This window comes from Cebus imitator, unplaced genomic scaffold (genome assembly GCF_001604975.1).
Source record: "Cebus imitator isolate Cc_AM_T3 unplaced genomic scaffold, Cebus_imitator-1.0 Scaffold140, whole genome shotgun sequence".
In the NCBI taxonomy this organism is placed as follows: domain Eukaryota; kingdom Metazoa; phylum Chordata; class Mammalia; order Primates; family Cebidae; genus Cebus; species Cebus imitator.
The window spans coordinates 2,662,488-2,686,249 of NW_016107455.1; the positions used below are offsets into that span (position 1 = coordinate 2,662,488).

Below are 23,762 nucleotides of genomic sequence, written 5' to 3' on the forward strand. Positions count from 1 at the left end.
GAGGTTTTTAGGAGCTGGGAGAAGGGAGGGTGAGAGGGAGGAACCATCTCGGCCAGGTTGGCCCATCCCTTGTCAGGTCTTGCAAAAACCCATTCAAGAGGCATTTCCCACAGGCTGCCTGCCTCTGCAGCCCACGTGTAGAGTCGTCCTTGCAGGCGTCCTGCTCATGCTGCTGTCCCTATTTTGGTGGCATGTGGGGTCAACATAGGGGAGCCAGGTGTGTGGCAGGCAGTCAGGTGTGCTTTGGGGTCACTGAGGCGAGTTTGGGCCTGGGAGGCTGGTCAGGGGCATAGCCCGTCCTGCAGTTGGCTTGACTTTTGTTCTGGAGACATAGCCAGTGGAACGTGCAGATGTCAGAATTATGGGAGAAAAGCGTTTCTTTGGCCACGGGGTCGATTTCTGAGCATCTTGATAAATTCTCAGTTGGAAGGCAAAATTGTCTAGGAGTGCAACTGGTGGGAGCTTCCACTGGAGACCTCGCCCCTGATTAAGAAAAATGCTCTTTGGAGCGCTGAATCAGCTTGGGAAAACAAAGTTCTCCCTTTGAACCAATGCCTCTCCCTGCCCTGGGGATCAGTGTCTAAAAGTAAATGAAGTGGAAATCTCCAGAATATTGCGTGGTCATAAAACATCCCAGAAGTGGGCTGGAGCAGTGAGATGCCGAAAAGCAGGCCCGGCTGGATGCCCTGCACCCACCCTGGCGGGGATGGGCTGGGAGTGGGGCCTGAGGAGCATGGCCCCTGGCTGTTTCCTCAGGCTGTGCCCCATTCTTTCTGGGTCTGGCCAGGGCTGTAGAGATTTTTAGGAAATGACTTGGTGCTTCATTTCTTTGGGGGAAGTGAGTGATTAGGTTTTTCCTTGTTGGGTTTTTTTCCTTTGCAAAATGTGATTGAATCAGCTATGCAGTGGGCTGGGCTAAGCCTGGCCTCCTGAAACTGATGTATGCTTCAGTGTAGGCCGTTGTATTGAGGAATTGTGTTGCAGTGGAGAGCTTTCTGATTTTGCTGTCTCTCGAATTCATAGTTTGCTGGAGCAGAGGCCTCCTTCCTGTCTCCTACCCCCACCCCCAGTCCATCCTTCAAAGATGGGTACCTCAAGGTTTTAAGGGGAAGTGGCTTGAACATAGACTGACGTACCCTGGAGCCTTGATCAGGAAGCAGCTAAATGCAAGGTACAAAGCTGGTAGGAGGGGGACGTTTTTAGCCAGACACCCAGGGAGACTCATGGACGACTCCTAAAAATCCAGCTGGACTCCAGGTCCTGCCTACTGGGGGGAAGAAACTGGCATTCCCGCAACTGAGGTAAATTGCAGCCTGGTGAATAATTAACCTCACCTTTTTGGCTTGCTTGCTTTTTTTTTTTTTTTTTTTCAGATGGGTATATTATCTAGGATAGAAGATTGGGAAAATTAATAAGGAACTTTTGATTGTCACAAAGTAGATCTAGAAAGATTTTAAGAAAAATAAAAATCCCAACCTATGAAAGATTAAAGATCAGCTTTTATCCAGCAGGACTGGAATGACAAAGGCAGTACTGGGAGAAGCCAGCCCTCTCATCCGCACCCCTCCCCGTCCTAGCAACCCGGGAAGTCCTGAACCTTAGAAGAAATCTCTCCAGGGTTTTGTTGGTGGCCATCCCTGCCGTGCCTCTGGCTGCTTCCCTGGGTTTCCTTCGGTCCCTCTTTGCCCAAAGCCGAGCTGTCTGAATGGTGAGGGTTCTGTCCTCCGCTTTGTCTAGCAACGGCTTGGCGCGTGACACTTCGCGAGGAGTTAATTCTGCTGCTGGGCCAGTCCATAGCCCTCTGCTCGGGCTGGTAAATATTTGGCCAGTCTCAGTTCTTTTCACACAAAAGAGCAGCGCTCCTAATCCGTGATAAGTCCCTGAAAGAGAGTTGTCTCAGAAGCGAGGGATCATTTTGGTTTTCGTGAAGAGTTTTTCTCTCGAAGCAGCCCAGCATGAGGGCCACGGAGGTGCACTTTGCGTCCAGATGAGCGCTTGGGTTCCAACTGCGGCTCGCCAGCTGCATGGCTTTGGTCAAGTGACTCCTCCATGCCCCGGGCTCTTCCCAGTGAGATGAGGGTTATGATATCTACCTTGTAAGTGTGTGGTGAAGATTACGAAAAATGTATGTGATGGTGTCTGGCATAAACCAGTAGATCTCCAACTGGTAGTCTTCGTCCCCTGGCTCTCTTTTTTAAATAAAATTTTTCATATTATTATTTTACCTATTTCTTGTTTTTTTCTTTTTCTTTTTTTTTTTTGAGATTGAGTCTCACTCTGTTGCCCAGGCTGGAGTACAGTGGTGCGATCTCTGCTCACTCCATCTCCACCTCCCGGGGTCAGGCGATTCTCCTGCCTCAGCCTCCTGAGAGTAGCTGGGATTACAGCCGAATGCAACCACGCCCGCCTAATTTTTGTATTTTTACTAGGGGCAGGGTTTTGCCGTGTTGGCCAGGCTGGTCTCAAACTCCTGACCTCAAATGATCTGCCTGCCTCGGCCTCCCAAAGTACTGGGATTACAGGTGTGAGCCACCATGCCCAGCCTGTTTATTTTTCTTTTCTTCTTTCTTTCTTTCTTTTTTTTTTGAGAGAGAGTCTCACTTTGTCATCCAGGCTGGAGTGCCTCACTGCAGCCTCTGCCTCCTGGGTTCAAGTGACTCTTGCGTCTCTCAGCCTCTTGAGTAGCTGAGACTACAGGCACACACTACTACACCACCCTAATTTTTTGTGTTTTTAGTAGATACAAGGTTTTGCTGTGTTGCCCAGGCTGGTCTACAAGTCCTGAGCTCAGGCAGTCCTCCTGCTATGGTCNTTTTTTTTGAGAGAGAGTCTCACTTTGTCATCCAGGCTGGAGTGCAATGGTGAAACCTCTGCCTCCTGGGTTCAAGTGATTCTCTTGCCTCAGGGGTATTACCATGCCCAGCTAACTTTTTGATATTTTTAGTAGGGACGAGGTTTCACCGTGTTGCCAGGCTGGTCTTGAACTCTTAGCCTCAAGCGATCCCCCACCTTGACCTCCCAAAGGACTGAGATTACAGGCCTGAGATACCATGCCCTGCCTTAATTTATTATTTTAAAATTTTTTAAGAAAAGATGTTTAGATGCCACGATGTAGGTGGCAGTGCCTTAACTGTATGCGTGTTGTCAGGCCCAAGGGCCTCCTCCATCTGTGTCAAAGGGAGCGCTAACCTCTCCTTTCTTTTTTTTTATTTTTTTATTTTTTTTTTTAAGATGGGGTTTCACCATGTTGGTCAGGCTGGTGTTGAACTCCTGACCTCAGGTGATCCACCTGCCTTGGCCTCCAAAGTGCTTGGATTACAAGTGTGAGCCACCACGCCCGGCCCCTTCTCTCCTTTTATACAACCTGTCTCTCTTATTTTGAATCTGTGTGTATATACATGTTGGGTGAGACCGGTGCAGAGTGATTGAGGCTCAGGCTTGTGGGTCTGGTAGGTTCGAAGACTAACGCCATTGCTTGGGAGCATGTGGCCTTGGGCAAGTTACTGCATCCACTGGGAACAGGGGCTTTGTAATCATGAGATGGGGATACTGTCTGGGAGCCCCATCTTCTATCTGAGTCTCAGTCCTCTCAGTTTCTGTGGTCTGAAAGCTACGTGGCAGGGACTGGGCCAGGCAGAGGCTGGGGTGTCCGTTAGTAAGATGGGCATGATCTTTCGCTGCCTGCTCTGATTTTTGCCCCAGCTCTGAGAGCAGATGAAGGGTATAAGTCCTCATTGTATAGTTGAAGTTGAGACTCAGAGGAGAAGAGACCCTCCCAGAATCTCCCAGCTTGCCTCGGTACCATAGGCGCGGAACCCCAGCCTTCCAGGTACAGCCACCCAGGTTGGGAGCCAGCAAGCTGGGGCTGTAGAACAGGGGGTGACTGGGCCTGGGTTCGCTGGCACCGAGTCCTTAAAAGAACCCTGGGTAGCAGATGTGGCCGCCTTGCACATCTGCTCAACAGTGCATCACTCCTAAAGACCCACAGACTCATCCGGTCTTGACACTGAGCCCGTTTCAGAAAAGGTCCCAGGGAAGGCATTTGAGTTGCCACGGCTGCTTTGGGCTTGCTCCCTCACTCATGCTGTGGTCAAGCTAAACATCCTCTAGTAGGGCCAGTAAAGCAGGGGACAAAATGGAAGGGGACGGGGAGAAAATAATGAGACATTCCAGAAACAGGCTGCAGAGTAATCATTGTGGGGGGAAAATGTCAGAATTTCTTGGGACTTAGACTTTTTTTTATGACTCAGTGGTGTTTTTATTTAGAATTTCGAACTGGAGGTAGGGATAGACCATAATCTTTTCAGTGCTCAAGAGCCTTCAGCAGGCCTCACTGGCTCTGGGCAGAGGGCAGGGCTTACAGGACCCAGAACAGGTGACTTCTTACCCACTGTGGGTGCTTCCTCCCTCCTCCCTTTGGCACGGTCTGGGGAATTTTGTAATCGCCCCGAAGCCAGACAGACCCCTTGCTTGCATTTGTTGCCCAGGAGAACCAGGCAGGGAGGTGCCATGTGGAAAGCCACTGCCTGATTTTCCTCTGAGCTCCTCACTGTGGTCTGAGAGCCCCCTTCGCTGTCAAGTGGGTGACTGGACCGAATACACCAGACACCCCTTGGCATTCTTCTGAGATCCTAAGGAGGAAGGCATGGGGTGGAGGCTGGGGCTGTGGTTTGGAGGATGGGAGGGGTAGGGGATGGATTTGGAGATTGCAGCTGGGAAATTTGGATCGCCTAGGAAGACTTTGTGGTTCATTCTCGTGAATCTCGCTTCCTTTCACTGGATTTCTGCCGTGGGGGCTGTGGGGTTCAAGAGAAAACACTTACCCTTTCCCTTCTTAGTGACTGAGGCTTAAATTTTGGTCTCCTAAGCAAACATGTAAGAAATAAACCTCTTCTTCCCCCATGTCTCCCACCCCCCTGAAAAGAATTAGATGGCATTGCTGCTTACTAGCTGGTGGCACCTGGCTTTCCAGCAGGCTGGTTGAAAACAGAAAATTCTTCTCTGCTTAAGACAGGGAAAGGGCGTGGACTTTGGGATGAGAAACATGGCTCTCCTGCAGACTAGCTGGGTCGGCCCAGGAGTGCCTTCCCAAGACTCACTTTCCCTGTCTGTGATAATACGTGCCTACTTTGCAGGGCATTATAAGGACTGAACAACAATATGTGTGTGAAACACAGGCATGTGGTCGAGGGTGGTACATGGTAGTTCTTCCTGAGGGACACCATATCCCAGGGCCCATGGGACGCTGAGGTCAAGGAAGGGCTGCCTGAGGCTGCTGTGCCTGCTTGCTGGCTTAGTATCTGGGGCAAAAACACTGGAAGAAAACCAAATCCTTGCTGGTGGGGTGTGGGGTGAGTTGTGTGGGTTCTGCTTCTTCAGTGAAACACATCCACCACTTGGGATGGGTGTGGGGTGGAGGTGGGGGCCAGGAGTCACAGCCTTTCCAGAGGTTGGGTTCATTTGACCACCACTGGAGCCTGTCTGAGGGGAGAGGTTAGTGGGAGAGTCAGGGTGAGTTTCTGCTGAATTCCTCTTGTCAAGCTTGCTGTTATCAGTTTAAGAACATGGGAAGGGGGAGGGGGCCATATCTTAAAAAAGAAAGGCTGGGGGATTATAGGCTTATGCCTATAATCCCAACACATTAGGAGGCTGAGGTGGGAGGATCAGTTGAGGCCAGGAGTTCAGACCAGCCTGGCCAATATGAAAGATAAATCTTTAATTTATTTAAGGTATAAAAGATAAGTTATCTGGATGTGGTGGCTTGCACTAATAGTTTTGGCTACTCGGGAGGCAATGGCAAGACAGGATTGCTTGAGCCAGGAGTTTGAGGCTGCAGTGAGCTATGATCACACCACTGCACTCCAGCCTAGGCAACAGAGTAAGACCCTGTCTCTGAAAAAATAAAAGGAAAAATTAGCCAGGCATGATGGCATGTGCCTGTAGTCCCAGCTACTCAGGAGGCTAAGGTGGGAGGATCGCTTGAGCCCAGAAGTTCGGGGTTACAATGAGCTGTGATTGATTGGGCCACTGCACTCCCGCCTGGCCAATAGAGTAAAACTCTGTGTCTCTTAAAAAAAAAAAAAAAGTGTCTTTGCTCTTGGAACTTCGAGGGCGATTAAACAGATACTTGAGTATAAGCAAAATGTTAGTCTTTAGCTTGCCTGGCCAGACCACCGTATATCTGGGAAAAGTCAACCAGACCGCTTGTTCCAGCTGGTTGGTCTGGTTGGTGTGGAGGGTGAACCCTCTCCTGGCCTGAGGCGCACACCCTGTCTCCTCCTCCTGTGTCTGGTGATGGCAAGCGTTTATCTTTACTCAGGTCTGGGTGCACGCGAAACCTTGGCCAAATCTCTGAATGTTCAAACATCTGGCAAAATATCACATTTCGACAATAGGCCTTCTCTGTAGAGATGAGGTTACAGGGGGCAGTACTGGGATGCTGGAAAACCACTTAAGCTTTGACTGTGGGAAGGGGCCGGGCCCAGGATCCTGACTCTGAATGTAAGGGGTGGGGCAGGAGCAGGGGGCAGCTGCTTACCACAGAAAGGCCTGAGGACCAGCTCCCCACTTCCAGAGCCGGAGGGGGGAGGGGGCGGCTGCCGACCTATCTTGGCATTCTCCCTTTCGTCCTTGGGGTAGATTTTGTTGTAATTAGACAAGTTGTGACAAATAGCCCATTGGTCTTTGGGCCGGAGAATTGTGCCGAGTCCTGCCTGGAAACCCAGCCTTGTTCACTTGGGAGCCATAATTAGGCAAGAGAACAGTTCATGAGCCCTTTGATTCAATAAAGACCCTTTTATGATGTTGGTTTTTCCCAGAAAAATAATACCACTTTGCTCCATGTATTGCATTTAGATGTGTAATCATATTAGAGCTAAGCAGCCCAGGGGACTGAAGTTGCGTAGCTGGGGCTGGAGGGGCAGAAAGGTGCAATCCCTTTCCTCCCCGTAAGGGCCACGGCTGACACTTCTGTAGCAAAGACAGGTTAACAGGAGAAAAGCATGACACATTTATTTAATCAGTGTTTTACATGACATGAGAGCTTTCAGAAATAAGCCCAGAGACCCAGGGAAAACTGTTTTTATGCTCAGATTGGAGGAAGAATGGACAGCCATCTAGGAATGTGATTGGACAGAAGGGGCCACCCAGCAAGGCCTGTCTATCCAGGTTCTTTTTGGCCTCACTGTGTAGCAGGTCTTGGGTGTATGGGGCAGGACCCCTCTGGGATGAGGGTTGACAAGAGAGGAAGTGACCTTCCTAGATAGTATGTGTAATAAATAATGTGTATTAAAATACTTTTGCCCCATAGCCAGACAGACACCTTGCTTGCATTTGTTGCAATAATCACTGATATCTTAAGATGACTCTCTTTGATCTTTACACTGTAGACTTTAAAAAATATATATATATGGAGATGGGAGTCTCACTGTGTTGCCCAGACTGGTCTCGAACTCCTGGGCTCAAGCAGTCCTTCTGCTTCCTATGACCCACCTTACAGAAGAGGAATTCTGATTTTTGTGCCTGGCTGCTGGAGAGAAAGAGAGGCGAGAGACAGGAGGGTGGGAGAAGATCAGAGAGACCTTGCTCTCTCCTTTAGTTCAAGTGCTCAGTGTGCCAAAGCTCCACAGTTTGGGGTATTGTGTTCTCAGCCCCGTGGAGTAAAGCCTGTTACACGGTCTTCAGAGAAAAATGGTGTCTTCCGAAAAAAAGAAAATGACAAGGAAGTCTTCTAAAGATGTTCTCTCTTGTCATTTAAAGGACATTTTCTCCTTCAGAGTGAGAAGTGACCCAGGGGAAAAGAAACCAGAAAGTGAAACTAACTTGACTGGCCAATGGCAGCGGCAGCCGCTGGTGTTCTCTGCAGTCCTGTGTCGTCCAGGCCACGTGTGCCCAGCATGGTTGATAATTTGTCAGACGGGTAGCACGTGTCCAGCCGAGGGTGGGAGAAAGTGCCCCCAGAGGATTCCTTCGTCCTCTCCGAAAGGAGTTGTGGTCAGCAGTGGGGCCTCCACCAGGGTGGCAGAGCTGCAGGCACTGGTGTTTGCAGGTGGCAGTTCTTGGCCTCCTCCTCATCGCCTCCCTTCGAGGGGCAGTCAGCCCTGACTACATAGAGCCCCGGGTCTCACGGGCAGCTTTCAGCTCATTGGGAAGGTGTGCCGGGCTCAAGACACTGACTGACAGTTCTTCCAGGCATGAGAGGGATGACCGGCCTGGGACGCTGTCACAGGGACACCCCCTCCCACCAGCTGCCCTCTTGCCTTCTTACCCCAAGACCGTGTTGTTAGGCAGGCCAAAAGTGTTTCCCAATCACGGAGTCAGATCTGTCCCAGAAATCTGCTGCATGCCCAGGAGAGGTTGAAATCGCCAATGGAATCAAGAACCTCTTTCCCAATTTGGGGTTTAGAAATCTCTGGCAATAAGGAAATTTCTGGTAGTCGTTTGTAAGAGTTACTCTATTAAGAAATGGAGGGTATGACATTTCAGAATGCTAAAACTGTGTTGCATTAGAAATGGGGAAAATCCGTTGAAGTCCCAAACATCTGCTGGGAGTTATCACCAAAATATCTTTTCAGATATCCCCTAATGCAAAAAAACTGTATTTTTTAGGACATGGTTTATCTGTTTATAAATAACATGTATTAAAATACTTTTGCAGTGTCACTAATATCTTAATGATGCTTTTTGACCTTTATACTGTAGATTTTTTAAAAAAAAACATATAGAAATGGGAGTCTCACGATGTTGCCCAGGCTGGTCTCAAACTCCTGGGCTCAAGCAGTCCTTCCACCTCAGCCTCCCAAAGTGCTGGGATTACAGGTGTGAGCCACCGTGTGCAGCCTACTTTAGGCTTTTTGGAAGATACTTTACTCTTTTCGGAAGAAGTGATATTAAGTTATATATATATATATGTATATGTTGCCTTTCCCCCCAAAGGAGTATAATTAGAACATCTGAAACCAGATTATCCAATTAGTACATTTTTCTAATTAGCTGTTAGGAATTTGTGATGAGATAAATTATTTTAGATTTCCAAATGGAACTCTGGCCACAGGGAGACTCAAAGGAAGTACACAGGGGAGAAAAATAATGGGTCTTTTAAGTTTCAGCTCCACCCACTCACCTGCTCCCCCAAAAACCTAGTGTGCCTGCCCATCAGGCAGCAACAGTGACCAGAAAGCAGTTTCTTTTCCTTGTTCTGGGCAAGTGGAGTTGGAAGAATTATTCATTTATGTTGGTTTTTCTCTGTTCCTGGTAATGAAGCAGGCAGACAGGGGTTGGCATTAAATACTATTTTTCTACATTTTCATCAGTCATATTAGTAGCTGTTCTTTAGCGGAAAAAAAATTCTGGTGATCTGAATTCATTCAAGAACACATTGACAACGTGCCTTGTGTGTGCTTTCTATGTGCCAGGTGGCAATGAGGACTGTCTGGCAGGGGGCCAGGGTAATGTCCCACTAAGACCAAGGGGATGGCTGGGCGCAGTGGCTCACGCCTGTAATCCCAGCACTTTGGGAGGCAGAGGCGGGAAGATCACCTGAGGTCAGGAGTTCGAAACCAGCCTGACCAACATGGAGAAACCCTGTCTCTACTAAAAAAAAAAAAAAAAAAAAAAAAAATTAGCCAGGCATGGTGGCGCATGCCTGTAATCCCAGCTACTTGGGAGGCTGAGGCAGGAGAATCACTTGAACCCTGCAAGCGGAGGTTGCAGTGAGCCAAGGTCTCACCATTGCACTCCTGGGCAACAAGAGCGAAACTCCATCTCAAAAAAAAAAAAAAAAGACCAAGGGGATGAAGTCAGGACCCAGCTTTTGGGTTTTGTAACTTTGGTTGATGCAGGCCCACCATCCTTTGTTCATAATTCTGAACACAAGAAAACTCTGGATACTAAAAGTTGTTTTTGTCACTAATCGAGTGGGAAAGCCTGACCCAAACTGACTCGAGACTGTTGGAGTCCATATTTATCCTGGGGACTGTGAATATTCATGAGTTTCTCTGCAGAGATATTAATATGTTTGATTATGAGTGCTGCCCTGCTGGGGTGTTACATGATATGTGGCATAGTTACCACATTCCCTTTCTAAAACCCGAAAAGTTCTGGAACACATCTGGCCTGAAGGTTTGGAGTAAGAGACTGTAGCCCTGGAGTAGCATTTACTTAAGGCGACAGCAGCTGTGTGTTCAGAGTCCCCGCACGCTACCCCCCCATCCCACCGGCCAGGGCCCCTGTTCCCTTCAGCTACAGGAGGAGCCTGTAAGCCGAATGAGGGTCCAGCTGACCAGTGGGTACGATGCCCAAACAGATGCACCTCAACCAGGGCAGGTGACTTGGCTGTCCCCATGACCCTCAGAGGCTTTCCTTCACCAGGTGCCAAGCGAAGATCTTTCAGCAGCAGATTCTGTTCTGTTGTTGTTGTGGCTACATCAATGAATGAGTATATCTATGTTCTAATAAAACTTTATGAGAGCCAGGTGAGGTGGCTCATACCTGTAATCCCAACAGTTTGGGAAGTCGAGACAGCCAGATCACCAAAGGTCAGGAGTTCAAGGCCAGTCTAGCCAACATGGTGAAACCCCATCTCTACTAAAAACACAAAAATTAGCTGGGCATAGTGGCTTATGCCTGTAATCTCAGTACTTTGGGAGGTAGAGGCAGTTGGATCATGAGGTCAGGAGATCAAGACCATCCTGGCTAACATGGTGAAACCCCGTCTCTACTAAAAATACAAAAATTAGCTGGGCATGATGGGCGGGCACCCGTAATCTCAGCTACTCGGGAGGCTGAGGCAGGAGAACCGCTTAAACCTGGGAGGTGGAGGTTGCAGTGAGCCGAGATTGTGCCACTGCACTCCAAGCTGGGTGACAGAGTGAGACTCCATCTCAAAAACAAAAAAAAAAACCTTTATGAAAACAGGTGGTAGACTAGGATGACCCTTTGGCTGGAGTTTGCTGATGCCTTGTCAAGATGATAAATGCACCCTTAAACATCCTGTTTTCTTCCTCAGACTTTAGCCTTGCTGTCTGTCTGCCTGGTCTGCTCGTCTTGTTCCCCACCCCAGGCCAAGTGGAGTTGCCTTAGAGAGATAAAAGAGGTAGCTCTAAAGTCAGTACCCACCCCTTGCTTGGCTCCTTGAGATGGTCTGGAAACAATACGGAAAGCAGGCGCTGCTGTCACCGGACTGGCCTCGGTAGCAGGACTGTTTTTTTGTGTGGACATCTCCAGTCGGGCCCAGGTCCAGCCTTGCCAAGGGCTACTCACTCAGGCCTCCACCCACTGAGTTTTGGGGGCAGAGCCAAGCCCCATGGCCTGCTGGCTGGTAGCCTTGGGCCAGGCAGGGCTGCTGCTAGGGAGCCAGGTGGGTTTGTGAGGTATAAGGGGAGTGAGGGGCTGAGAAAGAGCGTTTCAGAGCTGATGTGTTCTTAGCAAAAGAATTTCTGGCAGAGAGAGGTTGGTTATCGTAAACCCAGCAGCTCTGATGGATGAATTTCAGTTCTCCTGGCTTGTTCATCCCAGCCCCGGAATGTCCAGCAAGGGCGGGGCCAAGACGGCTTCTCACTGCATCAGAAACTTAAATCCAGCCAGGCCCTCTGACTCCCACCTCTGTAGTGGGCTGCCTTGGTAAGACTGGCTGGGGTGGGCGGGACCCTGCAGAGCCCCCTCCTCTAGTCTGTATGCTGGAACGCCCCTGTCCTTCCCCACTTCCAACCCCTCAGTCCTCATCAGGGATGTTTGGCCCCAACTCAAAGAAGTCCTGGGCTTTCTAAGCTTCAAGGCAAGACCCTCTCAGCCAGCCCCTGCCACAGGCCCCCACATCCGAGAGAGGCAGTGGGTCTCCGTATGTGCCCAGCACCTTCTCTTTGTAGGCGGTTTCTCTCCCAATACATTTTGGGACTTTTGCCCTCTGCCTTCATTTGGGACTTTTGCCTTTTGCCTTCTTTTCTAGGGCTGGTGGATGTTTTGAGTTTTTTTTTTTTTTTTTTCTAAAGCAGATTCCAAACAAGGGCTGCTATCTAGTTGGCTTTGCCTTTTTTTCTCTCATGGTTTTGTGGGTTGCTGGTACTTCAGGGGCTCTGTTCAGAGTGGAGCCTCCTCACTCTGCAGCTCCCTGGTAAGGCCTGGTGGCAGCCCGCAGAAGAAGGGTGAGTATGATTGTTCACACTCCCCAGGATAAATATAGACTCTAAGAGTCTCAAGTCAGTTAGGGTCAGATTTTCCCACTCTGACAAAAACAACTTTGGGTATCCAGAGTATTTTCCTGAGTTGAGAATTTTGAATCGAGGGTGGTGGGTCTGTATCAACCATAGTTAGAAAATGCAAAGCTGGGTGGTGACTTCATCCCATCGGTCTTGCTGGGACATCACCCTGACCGGCCCTCATTGCCACATAGCACATGATGCGCCTCAGTCGTCAGCATGTGCCCAGCCCAGGCCCACGGAGAGTGAGCACTCGGGGAAGGCGCATGGAACTAAGTGGCTGGTGTGATTGGTGAGGGGTTAGCTATGCTGTCAAAGCTAAGCCCAGATGGGTCCCTGTCACGTACCCAGCATGTGCGAGGGGATCCGCCAGCCATTGTCAGGGCAGCTCTCCTGACCCACCTCCTTGTTTTTGGACCAAGCTCTTTTGTTTCTGGGCCAAACACTGCCTGTACCGTCAGGTATGGGGACTTGGGTTTTGCTTTGCTCGTGGAGAATATGGCTGTGATCTGGGTTAGGGCAGAAAGCTCCAGGTAGGTGGCAGGTGCCAGAGCAGTGGTTCTTAAACTGGGGATAATTACAGGAGGAGCCTGTTAACAATGCAGATTCCAGGGCCTGTTGGTAGACCTGGGAAGTGGGGTGTGTTCATAAGTGTATGTGATTGTGATGCAGGTGGTCCCAGGGGTGTGCTCTGGTGGGCTAGACCAGTATGTAAAGCACAGTGTGATGAGCTTTGGGATAGGGGAATGGGGAGAAAGAAGGTGCTGTGACCCAGGGAGAGGCTGGGGTCAAAGAAGGTCACCCAGAAGAGGTGAGCTGAGTCTTGAAGAACAAAGCAGGAATGGTAATAATAGCTAATCTTGATTGAACGCTTTGTGCCAGGCACAGTTCTAAGCCTTTTCCATGAATGAACCCATTCAGTCCTCCAGACTCACCCAGGAGCAGACCAAAGCCCTCAAGGGCTAACTTGCTGGCCCAAGGCTAGTGAGTGGTGAGCTAGGTCTTGTCCGCTGACTGCACGGCACCGCGTGGGGTAAGGTGTGCCAGGCAGCAGGAGCAGCTCAGCATGGCGGCGAAGGCGGTGCAGACCCGGGCTTCTTAGCGGGCAAAACGTGATGCGGGTGTGTTATTCAGTGGTTCAGATGACGCAGAGCCTGGCGTGGGGGGCTGCTTGGGTTCCTCTTTGTTGGTGGAGACTATGTCTGTGATCTTGGTTAGGGCAGAAAGCTCCAGGTGGATGACAGGTTCCAGAACGGCAGTTTGAGAGGGCTGAGGCTGGAGCTGGGCAGTCGGGGTAGAAGGCACATTTCCTTGCAGTCTGAACTGGAAGGAGCATGACACATAGGGGAGAAGGTGCAGTGTCGGTGCTCAGGGTGCAGCGAGGCGTGGGCTGGCACCCTGACCTGGCCCACTTCCCAGACGGGAAGAATTCTGTATGGCCCAGCCCCTGCCCTTGGGGTCTGAGGGGATGCGTTTTGGTAGGAGCCTGCCACACACTTTGCTTTCTTTCGGTCCTTACGTTGCCCTTCCAAGTGGGGCTTACTATTCCTATTTGCAGATAGGAGAGCTGGGGCTGAGAAGCCAAGTAATTTACACAGGCTCAGGTCACACAGCAAGTTAGCAGGTAGTGGTGCCAGGGCAGGCTGGCTGTCTTTCGTGGGGATGTGTTTTCACCACAGCGGGGGCCACCTGTGTTCTGAGAGGCTGAGTTTCCTACACGGACAGTGGGACCGATGATCAGACCCCCAAAGAGCAGGTGCCGTGCCAGGATGGACAGATTCCAGCTGTGCTGGGGCCTTGGGCAAAGTGGCCTGGCCTCACGGGACACGCTTCCTGTTGATGGGTGACATTCCACAGGTGGGAGGCTCATGCAGGGGCTTATTCCCTATGGGATTTCCCGGTCTGGGCCCTGGTGTGGGGGTTGACTCTCTGCTGCCCTGGAGGCTCACCTGGGCCTGGGCGCAGAAGGGATTGTCCCATTAAGGAGAATCCTCTACAAGTCTCTGATTCTGGAAGCTTTTTTTAAAAAATCATCCCACAAGAAAAACAAATTGGCCACCAGCCTCTTCCCTTCTTTTTGGCTACTTTCTCACCACCTGTCTCTCCCAACCTTGGTTTCTTCCAGCCTGTACTTCCCAGCAGAGCCTGTCAACTTGTTGATTTGAATCTGAAAACCACCTAGAAGATTCCAGAGGCCTTCACACTTGTCTTTGTTGCCCACTGTAGGCCATTTTCATAGTAGGGTATCGGGAGGACCTGCCTTCCCACTCGGACCAGTGTGAAGCTGTTGCCCTTCTGCCGAAGGGGGAGGGGTGGGATATGGCAGAGAGCTGGAGGGCCGGCCCAAGATCCATTCGGCAGCACCCCAGGGCACAAGGTTTCTCACAGGTTGCAGCCTCCTCCAGCCCCTTTGCTTTCTGTGACCGAGCTGAAAGTGTCATTTCCTCTTTGGCTTTCCCTGTGAAATGGGAGAGGGGGTGGTGGGGGCTTAGCTCCTTCCAGGCCCATTTTACAGACAGGGTAACCAAGGCCGTGACTGCTGGAGAGAAGTAGAACCCAGAGCTCCCGTGCCCATTCCTGTCGGAATCTCTGTGTGTGTGTGTTGTTATTTAAGACAGTTTGGAGAGAGTCGGGGCAGCTCTTCTCCCAAGTTTTCAGCCCTGGGTTGCTCTCCCAGGCACTTCCTGTTGTTTTCTTCTCTTTGCCTGAAGGAGAGAGGGTTGGAGGCTGCTCTCTTGTGTTCATGTGTCACACCAGGCCTGAGACCATCACTGTCGCCCTGAAATGGTCCACACCCTTCCTGTGAATACAGGGGCTATAGGCTATAGTTCTTGCCACATTCCCGAGTTTTGGGGGCTGCCCTCTACATTGGGATTCCACCAGGATGCTGGTCTGTGGCTCCGTGCAGCCAGGAGCCGCTGGGTTCTGAGTTGGCTTTGGGTGGAACACAGGTCATTCCTGGGCATGCCTTGGGAGGGCAGCAAGGCTGGCTGCAGCTGGGCCCAGCATTGGAGAGAATTGTGCCTCTCCGGAGACCCTGCAGCTGTCCCACTCACTGGGGAGCTTCCCATGGGCTGTGCCAAGGGGGTCGGTGTTGGGTGAGAGGACACCAGCTTCACTTCGGTTCACCTGGGTGTGCCAGACAACTGTTTCCTCACCTGGAGGGTGCTCAAGGACAGCAAGAAAAATGAGGGACTTTCAGGGGCAGCTGTGTTTTCTGACTCAGTCATAATGCCCCTAAAAATCCTTATTGTTCTTGCAGTGTGCATCGGGCAGCGGCCAGCAACCCGCTCCTCACCCACCTGGCCCCTCTGGGAAGACCAGGACTTCCTGGGTGAGACTGGAATGTACCTCCAAAGTAAGAGTGAATGGGGGCTTGCTGATTATTAAAATAATTTTGTTTGCGTGCCTTTGTAGCATCTTCTCTTCTGGTGGAGGATTGGAGTGGCTGAGTCGGGAGGGCTGGACATCAAGATACTCCTGTGCAGGTCAGAGCCCAGGAGAGTACAGGGACTCCCTGGTTTGTGTGCAGTGAAGGCCTGGAAGAGCCTAGCTTTCCAGTGCAGTGCCCAAGGAAGGTCATCTTCCAGGTCAGTGATGTCAAAGGCAACATTGTTGGGCTGGACAAGATGCCCTCCAACCTTTGCTGAGAAGTTGGGGCAGGAGGGGAGGAGGCATCTATCTGGGCAGGAGTCTACATTGTGTTTTAAAATAGAAGGCAGCCTGGCCAACATGGTGAAACCCCATCTCTACTAAAGACACAAAAGTTAGCCGGGTGTGGTGGCACATGCCTGTAATCCCAACTACTCAGGAAGCTGAGGCAGGAGAATTGCTTGAACCTAGGAGACAAAGGTTGCAGTGAGCCAAGACTCTGTCTCAAGAAAAAAAAGAGAAACTAGAACTGCAGTGGACTGAGGGTCTTTCCTGTCTGCTGTGACCCTGGAGCTTGCTTTTCCTTGACTGAACGTTCTCCATCCTTCCTTCAGTTCATGGATCTCCTCCATTCTCAGCAGGTCCCCCTGCCCCTGCACTGTTCCGCCCACCCCACAGATACAGTCATGCACTGCCTAATGGTGTTTTGATCAACAAGGGACCACATGTAGGACAGTGGTCTCGTAAGATTATAATACTGTGTTGTTACTGTACCTTTCCTATGTTTAGATACACAAATACTTACCGTTGTGTTCTAATTGCCTATAGCATTCAAGATAGCTGTACAGGTGTGTAGCCTAGGAGCAGTGGGCTACCCCATCTAGCCGAGGTGTGCAGCAGGTTTATGTAAGCACATTCTGTGAGGTTCACACAGTAACAGTCACCTAACAATGCCTTTCTCAGGGCAGATCCCCATTATTAAGTGACACATGAGTGTATTTTGGCTTTTGGAGTTCCTTGGGGTTGTTGAGAAGCAGAAATACCTTTTTATTTATTTTCGTTTATTTATTTATTTTGAGATGGAGTCTCCCTCTGTCGCCCAGGCTGGAGTGCAGTGGTGGGATCTCAACTCATTGCAACCCCCGCCTCCCAGGTTCAGAGGATTCTCCTGCCTCAGCCTCCTGCGTAGCTGGGATTACAGGTGTGTGCACCACCACGCCTGGCTAATTTTTGTATTTTTTGTAGAGATGGAGTTTTACCATGTTGGCCAGGCTGGTCTTGAACTCTTGACCTCAGGTTATCCACCCATCTCAGCTTCCCAAAGTACTGGGATTACAGATGTGAGCCACCGTGCTTGGCTGATTCCGAATTTTTCTAAGACCCATTTTCTTATTTATTTATTTTTTTGAGACAGAATCTCGCTCTGTCACCCAGCCTGGAGTGCGCACGATAGCCTTGACCTCCAGGACTCAAGCGATCCCCCCACCTCAGCCTCCATAGTAGCTGGGACTACAGGCATGCACTACCACGCCCAGCTAATTTTTTGTGTTTTTTTTGTAAAGATGAGGTTTTACCACCGTGTTGCCCAGGCTGGTCTCAAACTCCTGGGTTCAAGCAGTTTGCCTGCCTTAGCCTGCCAAAGTGTTGGGACTATAGGCGTGAGCCACTGCACTAAGCAGAAATACTTTTGTTGTTGTTATTGAGACTGAGTCTCACTCTGTGGCCTAAACTGGAGTGTGTGGCGCCATCTCGGCTCCCTACAGCCTCTGCCTCCCAGGTTCAAGTGATTCTCCTGCCTCAGCCTCCCAAGCAGCTGGGATTACAGGCGCCCGCCACTATGCCCAGCTAATTTTTGTATTTTTAGTACAGATCGGGTTTTACCATGTTGGCCAGGCTGGTCTTGAACTCCTGACCTCAGGTGATCCACTGCCTCGGCCTCCCAAAGTGCTGGGATTACAAGCGTGAGCCACTGTGCCCGGCCAGAAACAAATCAATTTGTAACATGCCTGCCTTTGCCAACAACACGAAGCCACGAGAATGTCACCAAACCCAAAGGAATAGGATTCTGCTACCCAGCGGAGGCTGGGCTGGCGGCTTTCAATGATGGACAGGTGGGGAGATGGATGAAGTGACAAGCAGGACTCTGCCTGCCCCAGTGGGTCCACACTATGTCTCACTGCCCTCATGGGTCAGCGGGGGAAATTTACCCTCAAGGTATTTCCAAGGTCCCCAGGTACAGCTCCAAAGCTCTTGTTACTGGAGGAGATGACCATGAGTGCTCAGCATTTGCAGGGCTCCAGCTGCCGTGATCTTCCCTGCAGCCCAGCCCTGGCTCTGGTGGGCCCTGGCCGGTGCTGCTGTGGCTGTACTTCAACACCAGCTCTCCCAGAGACAGTTTTCAAGGGGCTGGGTTTGCTCAGGAGCCTTGGCTTTTTTCTGCACAGGGTGAGGGACAGCTCCAAGGTAAAGTTTAAACACGATAGCATTTATCCTTTCTTGGTAAGGGATGGGTGGGGCTCCCGTGAAATCCTGTTCTCACAGCCTCTAGTGGACAAAGGGGTATTGCAAAGGTTCCTTCATCCCTGATCAGTCTCCCTGGCATTTGCCACCCTCAGCCATCCCCTCCCATGGGTCCCCTTTGCCCTGCCCTTCCATCCCCTGAACCTCCTTGTTCCTGCATGTGTTTTTTATTCTTTATTTTTTTTTTCTTCTTGATACAGGGTCTTATTCTGCCACCCAGGTTGGAGCCAGTGGCCTGAACTGGGCCCACTGCAGCCTCCACCTCCTGGGCTCAAGCGATCCTCCCACCTCAGGCTCCCGAGTAGTTGGGACTACAGGCACACAACACCATGCCTGGCTAATTTTTGTATTTTTTGTAGGGATAGGGTTTTGCCATGTTCCCGAGGCTGGTCTCAAACTCCCCGGCCCAAGCAGTTCTCCCACCTCAGCCTCCCAAAGTGTTGGGATTATAGGTTCAAGCCACTGCACCTGGCCAGTTCCTCATTCTTTACCACAAAACATTTGCAAAAGATAATACATCAACTTTTTAAAAGAGGCAATACGTCAAATATAAAACCTATTACTGCTTTTTCCCAATTATAAGAGTATTGCCCTCTACTACAGGGCATTTGAAAAATACAAAGGGGCCGGGCTCGGTGGCTCACACCTGTAATCCCAGGACTTTGGGAGGCCTAGGTAGGCAGATCACTTGAGCTCAGGAGTTTGCGACCAGCTTGGGCAACATGGCGAAACCATGTCTCTACGAAAAATACAAGTAGTCCCAGCTTCTCAGGAGGCTGAGGTGAGGGGATTGTTTGAGCCAGCAAGGTAGAGAAGGTAGAGGTTGCAGTGAGCCGAGCCACGGTGACAGAGCCAGACCCTGCCTCAAAAAAAAAAAAAAAGAGAGAGAGAGAAAGGATGGAAAGGGCTTATATTATAAACGCCCATACCTAGAGATAATGGCTGCTAATGAAATCTATCCTTCCAGCCTTTTTTATTGATGCCTTTACTTCTCTACCCAGTTAGCAGGATTGGGACTTTTAAAAGGGTCAGGCTCAGAACCCATTTGAGGATGGCCCTGTGCCCTCGGGCCAGAAAGCTTTTATTTTCTTTTTACCAGGCAGGATGTGCTGTGGGCTGCTGCTGGCCTCTGGCCAGGAAGCTCAGCGATCTTGCTGGAGGGTGTTTGAGCAGCACCAGGTCTCTCTAAACCAGGATTGATGAAATTGTCAGTGAGGATGCTGGGCATGAGGGCTTTATCCTGTCTGATTTCTAAGTGGGTGGCTGGCTGCATTGCTTCTTGACCTGGCTGCACATGAGCTCACTTGGGAACATTAAAAACATGCCAATGCCTGGCCTCACCCAAGACCCACTGGATCTGAATTGCTGAGGAATGAAAGGGCCCAAGGACTGGTATCTGTGTTTTTGTTTGTTGTCATTTTTTATTTGTTTGTTTTTTTCAACACAGGGTCTCTCTCTGTCACCCAGGTTGGAATGCAGTGGCTCCATCTGAGCTCACCGCAGCCCCAGTCTTGTGTGCAAATGATCCTCCCACCTCAGCCTCCTAAGTACCTGGGACCACAGGTGTGTGCCACCACACCTGGCTGGTTTTTTGTGTTTTCTTTGGGCAAAGAGTCTTGCTCTGTGGTGCAGGCTAGAATGCAGTGGTGCGATCTTGGCTCGTGGCAATCTCTGTCTGCTTCCTGGATTCAAGCAATTCCTGCATCTCAGCCTCCCGAGTAGCTGGGATTACAGGTGCCCACCACCTCGTGCGGCTAACTTTTGTATTTTTAGTAGAGATGGGGTTTCACCATGTTGGCCACACTGGTCTCAAACTCCTGGGCTCAAGTGATCCGCCTGCCTCAGCCTCCCAAAGTTCTGGGATTTACAGGCATGAGCCACCAGGCCTGGCGCCTGGCCGTTTAAAAAATTTTTTTTGTACAGATAGGGTCTCACTATGTTGCCCAGACATAGTGAACTCCTGGGCTCAAGCGATTCTCCTGCCTCAGCTTCCCAAAATGTTGGGATTATAGGTGTGAGCCACCACACCCGACCAGTTGTCTTTTTTTTTTTTTTTTTATGTTCCTCAGGTGAGTCTCTTAAGCAATCAGAAGCATATTCTGTGCTTACTAATAATTGGGCGCTTGGGCATCACAGTATGTTGAGGCATGGGTAGGGGCTGCCCAGCAGGGTGAGTGATTGTCCCTTAGTTTCCTGATGCTCTGTGCCCCCTTCCAGCCAGCCTGGACCCACAGCTTCCCCTAGCCTGCCCTGCTGCCACCAACCCCAACTGTGGGCATGGTGGAATTTGGCCCCATTTTACAGATGAGGAACAGACTCAGAACACTCAAGAGGCTGGACCCATGGCACCCAGCTGGTAGGTGGCAGTGGTAAAACCTCTGCCTCCTAGTTCTCTGCTCCTTGCCCGGACAGAGGCATCTAGGAAGGAACACAGCCCTGTGTGGGATTTGCTTGTCTGAGCCCTCAGGGACAGAGCCCTACAGGGGGTGCCCAGGTCTCTAGCAGACTGCCCCTGCCCCTCTCCTTCCTGCCAAGCTCAGCTCCAGAGGCCTGGCCTGTGGGCTGGCTGGGCAGGCAGCCAGTGCAGGGAGCTAACGATGGGTGCATTGTCGGCTCCAGGAAGCGGTCAGCTGTTCCCTGGCAGGTCTGCAGAGCCAGAGGGCCAGCCTGCCTCACTCACGGAGAGTAGAGATAGGATCTGGGAGCCCAGAACACCACTTTCCCGGAGCCCAGTGGCTCTGGGCCAGCCCTCGGGCTTCCTTTGGAAGGGAGGGCCCCGTGTACTTGGCCGCTCCTTCCTTGCTTGGCATCGGCCCTCTCCCTCCTCAGTCTGGCTCTCGCCATCTCCCCACCCAGCCCTCTGCAGTGGAGTGTACACTCTTGGCAGTGCTGTCCATTAAACCCACTTCCCAGAAAGCAACATGGCTGTACAGGCAGATTCAGCCAGCACCTTAGTGGGAGATGGGGCAGTGGGCATCAGCTGAGGCTTTTCTTGCCCAGGTTCCCTGGGGATCTGGGTTGGGAGATAGCCCTAAGCTGCCTTGGCTTCCTGGGTCAGAAGTACCCTCAGCTCAGTCAGCAGCCTAGCCGCTAGACAAGCCGCTTGGAGCTGCTGGCGTTGGGCTGGGACAAGCCTTTGCCCGGGAGTCTGATCAAGACTGTCACTGAGCTGAGAACCTGGGGTAAAGCTCCCCGCTTTCTTAGCCTGTTGCCTCATTTGTTTGATGGCCACCATAGTTCACTGCAGGAATACGTGTACTTTCTAGGCTTCTTCCGAATAGAGATGAGAGCTGTGGCTGCCTTTCCCTTCCCGGCCAGCAGTACACTTCAGCAGAGAACTTAGCGGTGCCTGGCATCAAGAAGATGCCCAGTGAATGGTGGCTGCACCACATAGTTCAGGAAGTGAGGTTGGGGTCACAGCCTGAGGATGGTGCCTTCCATACCCGACCCTGTGAGGATGACCTTTCCTGACAGTGTCCTCCCTGGCTGAAGTGTTGGGACGGTGGCTGTGGATTGGAAAGCTGAGGTCCTCACCTCTGCTCTGGACTCCCATCAGGTCGGTACTGCTGAGGCCCAGTCCCCACTGAGGCATCTTCCCCTCTGGGAGGATTGTCCTATAAGCCCAGACACGTCAGCTCCAAGGCATTCCCGCTGGGCCTGGGCCAGAGTGGCTGCTGCGGAACTGCTCCCTCCCCTGCCAGCTTCCTTGGGGTGTAGACAGCCCAGCACAGGCAGGAAGGGCTTTCTGTTTGGCTCGACTGGTGGGGAAGCAATTAGTGCTTGCTTTCTGTTTTGATTCTTGTATCAGACTAACCAGGCAGAGTTTGTGATGTCACAGAACAGCAGCCTTGGGCCCATGTGGGCTTGGGGTCTATCCCTGATAGCCTGGCCATTGTGGAATTGTCTGGAGGTAGGGATGGGTACTGACACTTCCCCCTGGGTACGAGGCGGCCATCTGCTGGCTTTCCATGCCCCCTTCTGATAATCTCTCTTAATAGCTCTTTTTTCTGATGATACCTTCAGGAGGTCACCTCTCCCTGACCCTGTATCTCTGGGGTTCTGGTGTGACCAACCCCAACCCCTGGCTTCAGACACAGGCATGTGATCCAGGCCTGGAGGCCAGTTCTGAGGCTCTGGCATGGGACATGTGCAGCAGTTATGGGGAAAGAGGCATACTTTTTCTGAGGGAGTTGCTGTGTTGATAGGATGTAGGCTGGGAGTTGCTGGTGGCCACCCTGTCCTCATCTCCACTAAGCGATGGAGAGTATGCTGTCCAGACATCAGTGAGTCCTTGGAGGCACCCATGCCTGAAACCAGCTGCAGCCTGGACTAACCTGATTTTGTGAGCCAATGCTTTGCTTTTCTTTTGTTGTTTTTTAAAGACAGGATCTTGCTCTGTCATTCAACCTGGATTGCAGTGGTACAGTCTCAGCTCACTGCAGCCTCAAACTCCTGGGCTCAAGCAATCCTCTCCTGTCTTAGCCTCCTGAGTGGCTGGGACCACAGGCACATGCCACCACGCCCGGCTAATTAAATTTTTTTTTCTAGAGATGGGGTCTTGCTCTGTTGCTCAGGCTGGTCTCAAACTCCTGGCCTCAAGTGGTCCTCCCGCCTCAGCCTCCCAAAGCACTGGGATTACAGGTGCAAGCAAGCCAGTGCGCCTGGCCTCTTTTTTTCTGAGTTGGGTTTCTGTCACAGAAAGGGTCTTAATACAGGCAGTTTTTCTTTGGTCTTGTTTTTTCAAAATAAACTTTATTGAGGTTTACTTTACATGTAACAAAACCCACCCAGTAGGTGTATAATTGGTAAGCTTTGTCAAATGCGTGCACCCTTCTAACTACTGCCACAGTCATGACACGGAACATTTCTTATTTCCCCCCAAAATTTCTTCATCCCCTTTATGACCAATTCCCCTGACCGCAGACAACCTCAGATCTGCCTTTGTTTTGCAGATTCATTTTACCTTTTCTAGAATTTCATGTAAAGATCATCACATAATATGTACTCTTTTGTGTCTGGTTTCTTTTACTCGGCGTGTTTTTGAGACCATCCACATGTTGCATGCATCTCAGTAGTTCATTCCTTTTTATTGCTGGAAGGCATTCTATTATTCTATTGTGTGGATGTGTCACAGTTTGTTTAGCCATTTATCAGATGACAGATATTTGAGCTGTTTCCAGATATTGCCTGTTATGACTAAAGCTGTTTTAAACATTCACGTAGGTTTCTTTCACATTCTTTGTATGGGTGTATGTTTCAATTTTTCTATCTAGACATCAGCCTCATTTTACTGTTGAGGAAACAGGTTCAGAGAGATAGAATGACCTGTCCAGGGTCACCCGGCTGATGATCCTAGGCCTGGCGCAGGGAACACAGCTGGGCTAGTGAGGTAGTTGGAGGAATGGCACCTTTCTCCTTTTGGGTATTTGGGTGTCCCTTGATAAAGGGGTCCTGGGACTGCTTGGAAGGAGCTCATGGAATCCGGGTACCCAAGAACATTATTGCTGGGAGAGACTCTCAAGATGTCCGCTAGCGTCTGTTCTCCCTTTCTTCTAATAGTGGCACCTGCTTTCCTTGGAGAACTGCTCCGCTATCGCTCCATCTGGTCCTGGAGCATCTTAGCCTTCCTGGTAACCTGGGGCTTACTTGACCTTGGTGAGCCAGTCATGCCCTGGA

General features: G+C 50.7%; 1 non-coding gene across 1 annotated transcript; it reads right to left on the minus strand.

Moving 5' to 3' along the window:
• Nucleotides 1–3,085: 3,085 nt before the first annotated feature.
• LOC119473231 lies at nucleotides 3,086–3,208 on the minus strand. Its single transcript, XR_005202434.1, has one exon. It is a non-coding gene; the product is annotated as a U6atac minor spliceosomal RNA (small nuclear RNA).
• Between the last annotated feature and the right edge of the window lie 20,554 nt (nucleotides 3,209–23,762).